Source organism: Propithecus coquereli, unplaced genomic scaffold, assembly GCF_000956105.1.
Source record: "Propithecus coquereli isolate 6110/MARCELLA unplaced genomic scaffold, Pcoq_1.0 Scaffold536, whole genome shotgun sequence".
Classification (NCBI taxonomy): Eukaryota; Metazoa; Chordata; class Mammalia; order Primates; family Indriidae; genus Propithecus; species Propithecus coquereli.
The window spans coordinates 1719037-1729062 of NW_012151241.1; the positions used below are offsets into that span (position 1 = coordinate 1719037).

The following is a 10026-nucleotide window of genomic DNA, read 5'->3' on the forward strand; positions in this document are numbered from 1 at the left end:
GCCACCATGCCCGGCTAATTTTTTCTATATATTTTTAGTTGTCCAATTAATTTCTTTCTAATTTTAGTAGAGACGGGGTCTCGATCTTGTTCAGGCTGGTTTCAAACTCCTGAGCTCAAACAATCCGCCTGCCTCGGCCTCCCAGAGAGCTAGGATTACAGGCGTGAGCCACCGCGCCCGGCCGCAATTCATTCTTAATTATTAGACTCCCTGTATTCATTCATAAACATTTATTAAGCAGCTAGTGTGTGATAGCCAACTTACTGAGTGCTTACTATGTATCAAGCAATACGTTAAGGACTTAACAAGGGTTATTCTATTTAAATCTAACAACCTTGTAAAGTAGATACTATCCTTTTATTACAGATAGAAAAAGTGAAGCTTATAAGTTAAATAAAGAAATTACACAGTGGCCAGGCAGGGTGGCTCACACCTGTAATCCTAGTACTCTTGGAGGCCGAGGCAGGAGGATCACTTGAGGTCAGGAGTTCAAGACCAGCCTGAGCAAGAGTGAGACCTAGTCTCTACCAAAAATAGAAAAATATATTAGCCAGAAATGGTGACCTGTGCCTGTAGTCCCAGCTACTGCAGGGCTGAGGCAGGAGGATCGCTTGAGTCCAGGAGTTTGAGATTGCCGTGAGCTATGATGACCCCACCACACTCTATGTAGGGTGACAAAGCGAGACTGTCTCAAAAAAAAAAAAAAAAAAAGAAGTTACACAGCTAACAAATGGTGACATTAAGATATACTAAGTGCCAGTTTTTTTATTATTGGTGGTTGCAAATCAGAAAGTTTTGTTCTATTATTTGATAGCTTTTCCCCAGAAACTAAATTTTGCATGTCTTTCTAAATGATGCAGTAATTCACCTACTTTTCAATCTGCATAAAAGTAATTGATCAAATAATTTATCAAAAGGAAAAATTAGCCCTTTCTCAGCTTTAAAGATAAGTTACAGGGCAATTCACTGTAGTTACAATTAAATAATAACCTACAACATAACTATCATTGACATTTTTAGCAGGCTGTATGTAGTATACTTATCATGCAAGGTACTTAGTAACTTGAACTTTTACTTACTTTATTTACATGTCAGGTACTTACATTTTGAGAAACTCTTCTACCTTTTATGGGCCACTTACTTTTGTCATTAAGTAAGAAGATACAGCCTTACACTGTATTCCAGAACAAAAAGTCTGCTTCTAGCACAAATGGAATGGACTGATATAGAAATAACTGTTACCCCAGTCTGGGCAACATAGCAAGACTCCATCTCTAAAAAAAAATTAAAAATTAGCCAGGCATGGTGCTGCACACCTATAGTCCCAGCTACTTAGAAGGCTGAGACAGGAGGATCACTTGAGCCCAGGAGTTCCTGCCTGGGCAACAGAACAAGACCCTGTTTCTATAAAATGTAAAAAAAAAAGAAAAAATCCAGCCTAAAGACAGAAGCCTAAAGTACAGAAGTACAGAAGCCTGAAGACAGATAAACACACGTTGGCACTCTGTTTAACAAAACAATCTCAACTTTATGCAGGACTTGACTACAGAACTAATACTTTTTTGAAAAGATATATTTATATAATGATCCTGAACAGCAGCCCTTAACTAATATGTACCAAAAAGCTCCTAATTTCTAAAAGGTTAAATTATGAGTACAACTAATTGTTATAAGTAACAGAGACTACTGACAACTAAAAAGAGATACAAACGAAAATTAACTGATTTTAATACACAGATCAGCCAAATGCAAACCACAAAATTTATTTCCAGGTAACATGAAAACAGATTAATCTCTTTCTCCAGACCCACTCAATTAAAAAAAAAAATTAATCTCAACTCTAATTTCAATGCCAATAATTGGCCCCTAGACAACTTCTGGATTTACTAAATATTCATGTCTACTAAGAACCAGAAAATTCTTAAAATAAATTATACTCTTATGATTAGTTAAGAGCATCCAGTCTTTCAGGTATCCTGTAACCAGTTTCTTTCTTGTTGGTGAAATGGCATCATAACATGGGACTAAATATCATGTATATACCTTGACATACAGAAAGCTTGTTTTATACCAACACACATTCAATTAATTGCCATATTCACAGTTCTCCTAAAATCTGTATTATAGAAAATACAATAATTATTTTCTGTTCAACTCACTCATACTTTTGATCTTGTACACTGCTGTATTTCTTTAAAACCTCACAGACCTTAAATTTATTTGAGATACTATCCTTCAGTTTGGAAGCAATGTTTTGTTACTGTCAAGGTAAACTTAGGCTATCAAAGCCTTTAAACCCAGCTGATTCTTAGAAATTCTTCCATCTATAAAACATAAGAATTATAACCAAATTAACAAATCGGACATCAGAATGCCAAAAATTAAGTCATTAAAAGGGAATCCAGAGAAAGAGCCAGTTGTGCAAGAACAGGAAGTGATGTACACTGCCATTTTGCAGATGAACTATTTAGAAACATAAGAAGTGCCATACTAATCTGGAATCAACTCAGACTAATAGCTCTCAGTATTTTCTTTCTGACAGTGGCATCAGAGGTCATCTGAAATAACCCTTAGGCAGTTTTCCCTTAATAATGTATTTATCCTTAATATTTGAGAAAAACAGGAAGGGAAACAAAATGTATTTATCTAATTGATCAAGAACATACTTTTACCACTTTTAGGCAAACTTCCTACCAGCTATGGAAAAGACAGTTTGTTTTCAGCTGTCCCAAAGAATATCTCTTAGTTCCAGTATGCTGAAATATAGCAAGTAGTTAACTTATACCCTGTGTACATCCTTAAGTTTTGTAGCCTTTATTGATAAATCCTCTCTGCCTGCATCTTTCCAAGATAAAAGCAGTCACTCTTTACTGAGCAGTATGCCTGAATGTATACATGGCAGTACATATGAATTAATTATCAACAACAAACCATAATATAGAGAACTAGATAGACATTATGGCATAATTTGCCATGTAGGAGAAAACTCTACATATTATGACATGCAGCTTTGTCATGAAATAAAGATTCAAATGAATAGCATTGTTTAAGTTAAATGAATTGAGATGAATATTAAAAGGGAATAAAGAAAGCAAAGAAAACTCCACTTTCTGAGGAAAAAATATAATAAAACTTATTTAACATGCCATGTCCCCTACATGAAAATCATGAAATAGGATGACAGAAATTAAATTAGTGCTGGCACTACTACTAACAACATCTTTAAATCCCTGTCCTTACTTTTCTGAGAACATGCTTCAGAAAAAAAGAAAAAAAATTCCTATCTTAAAACAGGTTTCAAAATGCAACAAACACACCAAAAAAGCTCTAATGGACAACATTTAATGACAACATAAAATGTAGATGGCATTTGGAGGTATTTAAAAATAAGTCACTAAGTAAAACTTAAAACACTAAATACAACTCATTAGTAAAATATCACAATTCGTATCTATACATAGTTTAGTCATCCTCATCACTTTGTGAAAAATTATTTAATTCAATTAAAATTCATATATGAGACACTTTGAAATCATATCACCAGTAAATCTAAACACTTTAAAAAAAAGGTAGCAATGGTACATCAAAATTATTTCAAGACTTGAAAACTACTTTTTGGTCATGAAAAGAACTTGGCAACACACTTCTGGAATGTTAGATTTTTTTAATTTATTTACTTCTAGTCTGTTAAGAACAAAACCAACAGGTACTACTGTAAACCAGATAAGAGGATTTGATTTAAAACAAATATGACATGAAGCAAAAGAAGTGGGAAAATGACTTACTGACTATGAAATATAGATCATAGCATAGTTAGGCAAATATATGTTTAAAAAACAAAGCACTCACTACAGAAAGGTTTGTAACCTAAGCAATTTCAGAAAACTCCAATTTCAATATTATACAAAATAGCATTAACCTTAGAAATTCACAGTTCGGAGAGAAATGTCCATCAGACAGCCTGTCTATACGTAAGGATCGTTAGTAATTCTTTATGAACTACGAAGGTCATAGGAAGAAAAAAAAAGGGGGAAATGAGGGGGTACAAAATTATTTCATTTGAATCCTAAAGAAAAACTCAACCTGCTCACAAAAAAATGTCAATCCAGACATCTCTCTCAAAAAGAGAGACATCGAAACTATTCTAACATAAGAGGGGTCCCTCTCAGGAGGCCAAATCCCCCAACAATAACAGAAATAAATATACTTCCCATGGACAGATCTCTGGGGAATTGTATTAAAACGGAACTGTCATCGATTTAAAACCAAAGGAAAAAGAGTAACCTTTCCAAGGGAAGCGCCATTACTTCCCTCTTCTGCTCCCCCTCCCTCCAGTGTATACATGGGTCTGTGTATGAAGAAACTGCCTTGGACCTCTGCAGCATTGCAGTAGACTAGAAGATGGGGAAGGGGGAAGGGAAGGGGGAGAGAAACGCTTCCATCATCCCAACAGAAGAGGGGCACAGATTTCCTGAGGTGGGGTGGGATCCACCCAACAGGCTATCCGGAGCAGTCTCCCTTCCCCAGAATACATAGACACTACAAAGGAGAAGGAGCAGGAGGAGCAGAAGGACCAGAAGGAAAGGGACCTCGCGCCTTTAAACCGGGGTGCACATCAACCCAGTCTCCCAGTGAGGGCCACACCTTCCTCGAAACATCCCCTTCCACCACCCCTTCCGGTGACCCTCAGGAAAAAGGAATGGAATGGCTTTTGCCCCTCAAAACGGGAGGGCGCCCAGCACACCAGCTTCTTCACCCCACCCACAGAATCACGGACCCTCCCTGTCTCCCTCCCCCACCCCACCCCCACATCCCTTCTTCCACACAGAGGCCTGAGTGGGCTGAATTTCCCCGCCCCCCTCCATGTCTCCCTTTCCCAGAGCAGAGGTGTCCTTACCCTTTCGCCGACAGGTCTGAGGCGGAGTAGGCAGGCGCAGCCCCCTGCAGCGCTCCAGTAGCCGCTACGCTGGAGGGCAAGGAGTGAGGAGGAGGAGGAGGGGGCCCGGCGAAAGACCGCCGCCCCCCCCCCAGAGCCCCAGCGAGCCGCCCAGCCCAAGCTCTGCGACAAGGGGGGGGGGGGGGGGGGGCGAGGGGACGACCACGGTCGAGGAAGCGCCCTCAGAGCTTGGGCTCGGCTAAGATGGCGCGGGCAAGTGCCGGGAGCCGCCGCCGCCGCCGGCGCCTCGGGGGAACCGGCCCGGGCCTCGGCCGCCTCCCGTCCTCACACAGCCGAGGCCCTCTCGGTCCCCCGCCGCGGCCCCTCGGCGGGCGGGCCCACGCGCAGCCCTCCGCCACCACCACCACCCCTGGGAAGGGGGCGCTCACAAAGGGAAGAGAGGCCGCGGGCCGGCCGGCGGGCGGCGGGGCGGGGTCCCCGGGGGCCGGGAGGCCTCAGAGGTTCGCGGGTGCCTAGTGCTCTCGGCCCGCGAAGGGCGCAGGGCGAGCGGGACCCCTACTCTCCCCTCAGGCAGGCGGCGGCACCGACTCACTCTCTTTGCCACCCTCCCTCTCTCTCTCCGAGCCCTGAAGCCACAGAGCCCGGCCGCGGCCCAGGTTCCCCCCCTTTCCCCAGCACCACTCCCCTCCTCCCGACCGTCATCCCTGTCTCCGATCTCGCGAGATTTCCCGCCTGACAGGCCCGACCCTGCGCGAGATACGACTACGTGCGCGCGCGCGCCCGCCCTCATAGGGGCGCGCGTAAGGCTTGCTCTAGGCGGAGTTGTCTGGTGGTCTCAGTCGGGCCTGTCCTCATTCAGCTTGCTGAGCTCCTGTGCCACGCGGCCGTGAGGTACATTTATTTCACCTCGGAAATCCGAGGAAAAGCTCATCTGCACTGCCCCTCGTTCCCACTTCCCACTTCCAAAGCATCTGCCCGCCGCTAATCCTGCGAATAAGTTTGGCTTGAAGTGTGGAATATCCCATTCCTACACACCTTAGTTCAACCCCTCCGTGGAATTCAGAGGTAAACTGAGCGGTGTAATCACTACGCTATTGAGTTTTTGACATTCTAATAGTTTATAGCAATTTTTGGAATGACAGTAGGACTCGGAAGTACAGATCTAAGCCACTGTATAGTTGGTGATGGTAGGAAAGGGGCAACTTGAAAAGTTTTGTGGGTTTATTAGGTTGAGTGATAAAAAGTTTTTGGACCAAGAGCAGCAAACTAAAGAATCCTAAGGGTCCTATACAAGGAAGAGGTAAAGTTTATTTCAATTCATCTCCAAACTTTTTTTTGTTTTTTTTAGGAAAAACTCTTTAAGCAGTTCTTATTCAAGAACCTATTATAAAAGTGTGCCTAAAATGCAGTCATAAAATATCGTGATTCTTCAGTCCCAAAAATACATCTGTTGTGTGAGTTTTAAGAGTAAAAATTCACTTTGGATCAGTGACTGGATGTTAACAGGAAATTAAGGAAGTAAACTGACTGGGATCAGAAAAACAAGCTATCTGCTTCAGTGGGATGTACATACAATTTGTTCTCGATACTACCGCTTGCAGTAAGGGTTCTTGCTCTGTGAGTGAGGAATGACTGTTCCTCTTTTCACCTACGTTGTTAACCAGTCTCAAAAGTCAACTACCCTTCAGTATAAAAAACATGCTCTAGTTCCTCCTCCTTTGGAGGGACAAGAAAGTTTACTGTCTTCATCTCTCCTCCTCACAGCCAGCTTCTTGGAAAAGTTGTCTATCTTCCTACCTGCACTGGAATTGACCTTGCCATGGCCGAGAGTGACCTCCTGGTTGCTGTGTCTAGTGAAGTCATCTAATGCTTTCCTTCCTGTCATCTGCAATATTTGACATAGTTGACACTTCTTCCATCTTAAAACTGTGTTCCTCCTTGGTTTTTCAACACCACTTACAACCAGTTTGCTTTCTACCTTCCTGTCCTGGCAGGGCCCATCTTCCTCCACCCACCCCTTAAAAGATGCCCCTCCGGTCCTGATCCCTTCTCCTGAAAGTGTGACAGCAAGAATGTTCTCTTCTAGTTATTTCATACATTTGAGAGTGGAAAGAGATTCAGGCTTTCCCATAGTATTATTTTTTAATTTTTTATGGAAAATTTTAAACATACACAAAAGAAGTAGAATGGAATAATAAACCTCCATGTGTCCATCACACAACTTCAACTATTATCAACAAATTAATCATTTTTATTTCACCTCTTCTTCCACAAACCATTTTTCCCCACCTTGTAGTATTTTTAAATAAACCTCTAGTAAACTATCATAACATTTTACCTGTAAATACTTCAATATGTATTTGTAACAAAGACTTCTATTGTAACATAACCACATCATTATCACATCTTTGTAGCATATTAATATAAAAATGTTCTTAATATTATTTAATACCCAATCCATGTTCAGTTTTTTCCACTGTTTCCAAAATGCCTTTTACAGTTCATTTATCTAAATCAGGATCTGAACAAGTTCCACACTTTGCATTTCGTTGATAAATATGTCCCATAAGTCTTTTTTCATGTATACAATTCCTCTTCCTTTTTGCTTTTTTGTTTCCTTCCTTTCTTCCTTCCCTTTTTCTTTTTCTTTTCTTTTTTTTTGTTTTAAGTTTATTTGTTGAAGAAATCAGATTATATATCCTGTAGAATTTTCCACATTCTGGACTTGACTGATTGCATCCTCATGATGTCATTTCACATTTGCTTTAATGATCTTATTTCCTAAAAACTGGTAGTTAAATCTAAAGGTGATATTTCTTTAGTATTTTGTATCTGCCACCACCCCATTCTCACATGCCCCTCTACCTCTGCCCATAAATTGTATTTCCCTTCCTTCCTGTTTCCTTAGCACAGAGAGAATCTTAAGAGACCCTGGCTGTATTCTTTTTATTCCAGATCCGTGCCTGTGGTCTGATGATAATAGGTCTCCTCCTCAAATTCTTCAAGTTTCACACACACATACACATATGCACATGCCTGGGCTTACCTCAGCATCAAATTTATTCAACAGAAAAGCATCACTGGTAGATACTGCAAAACCACAGTTACTTCATTGTTAAAACTTTATCTAAGAAAAAGAAAAATATAACACTTGTAACACTTATTGGTGGCAGAAAAACAGTAAGTCAATGCTTAGAATAAGTGTAGATGTTGCAGTTCCTGTGGCTTTGACTCTTGGACATTTCTCTTTGTGCCTGTCCTGATCCCCATTGCCTCTGCTGTAGTAATTAATACCTCACAGTTTCTCACCTGGGGTGCTGTAATTGCCTTCCAGCTATTCTCCTTGCCCCACCCAAGTGTGCCCCATTCTCTATACCAAGATGAATGGCTTTAATCTTCCAAAAATGCAATTTTTAAAAGCTGAATGTGTCATTTGTCTGCTTAAAATTCTTCCATGGCCTTATTTAGAAAGTTCCCACTGGCTGGCTGCAGTGGCTCACGCCTGTAATCCTACCACTCTGGGAGGCCAAGGCGGGAGGATTGCTTGAGCTCAGGAGTTGAGTATCAGTCTGAGCAAGAGCGAGACACAGCCCCAAAAAAATGTAAAAAAAAAAATTACCTGGGCGTGGTGGCACACGCCTATACTCCCAGCTACTCTGGGAGGCTGAGGAGGCAGGAGGATTGCTTGAGCCCAGGAGTTTGAGGTTGCAATGAGCTATAATGACACCACTGCATTCTAGCCAGGGCAACAGAGTAAGACACTGTCTCCAAAAAAATAAAAAATAGAATATTCCCACATCCTGAACTATTATTCACTATTCTGCTAACTGTTAATATGCTGTCTCCAGGACATAGCACTGCATTCCTCTGCCCAAAATGCCTTCTCTAGTTGGCTAATACACATCAAGATTCAGCTCAAGCATCACCTCCCTTGAGAGGCCTTCTCATATCGCAATTAGGCATCCCTTGAGCTATAAACTGGGGCCAGAAACTTGTTGAAAGAAGAATGGGTACCAACCATGTTTTTTTTGTTGTTGTTGAGACAGAGTCTTGATCTGTCGCCCAGGCTAGAGTGCCATGGCATCAGCCTAGCTCACAGCAACCTGAAACTCCTGGGCTCAAGCAATCCTCCTGCCTCAGCCTCCGAGTAGCTGGAACTACAGGCATGCACCACCACACCTGGCTAATTTTTTGTTTCTATTTTTAGTTGACTGGCTAATTTTTTTCTAATTTTAGTAGAGATGGGGTCTCACTGTTGCTCAGGCTGGTCTCGAACTCCTGAGCTCAAGCGATCCTCCCGCCTCAGCCTCCCAGAGTGCTAGAATTACAGGCATGAGCTACCGCACCCAGCCTCCAACCATGTTTTGACCTTAATAGAAAAGTTACTCAAGCAGTGACAAAACCAAAAATAAACTCTTTCCATATGTTTTCTTATTTAATCCTCACAATAAACCTATGAGGTAGGTACTATCGTTATTACCTCCATTTTATAGACAAGGAAACCAAAGTTTAAAAAGCTTACATCACTTGCCCAAGATCACACAACTGATAGGTAAATAGTAAGCTAGAATTTGAACCAAAGTGTGAATGAATCCAAAGCACACTCTCTTTCTCCCATATTGTACTCCTGGAACCATCAAGGATAGTTTGATGCCATGTACACATTTCTGGTGTGTGTAAGAGATGCCTGAGCAGGTGTAATATCGTGTATTTGTTGTCACAAATATATATATGTGCAAGAAGATAGCATGTCAACGTGTAGGTGGGTGCATTGACTGGTGTGAGTGTCCAGTGAAATTATCTTTTCGACATCGTAACTCAGTAAAAGACTGGGTCATGTTCAACTCAATTTAACAAATACTTGTTGAAATCTAACAGTGTGTTAGGCTTAAATAAAATACAGAAGGGGCAAACAGAAGTAAGGTTTATAGAATTACTCTGTGCCAAGCACTATCTGAAGCAAGTGCTTACGTTCATTATCCCCTTGATCTTCCCAACAACCTTGAAAGAGGGGTGTTGAGGATGAGATGATGATTCCCATCACAGATGAGGGAAGCTCAAAAAAGTTAAGTAACTTTGTGCAACATCACACAACCAGTAAGTGGAAAGCTAAAATCAGAGTACAGGTT

At 41.4% G+C, this 10026-nt stretch overlaps 1 protein-coding gene across 1 annotated transcript in view; it reads right to left on the bottom strand.

Moving 5' to 3' along the window:
- Positions 1 to 5005, bottom strand: part of TAOK1 (TAO kinase 1) — a 129349-nt gene extending 124344 nt beyond the window's left edge. The window contains exon 1 of the mRNA XM_012657322.1: positions 4898 to 5005. The gene's annotated coding sequence lies outside the window, so the exon portion shown is untranslated. The remainder of the gene's footprint in view (positions 1 to 4897) is intronic.
- Positions 5006 to 10026: the final 5021 nt, after the last annotated feature.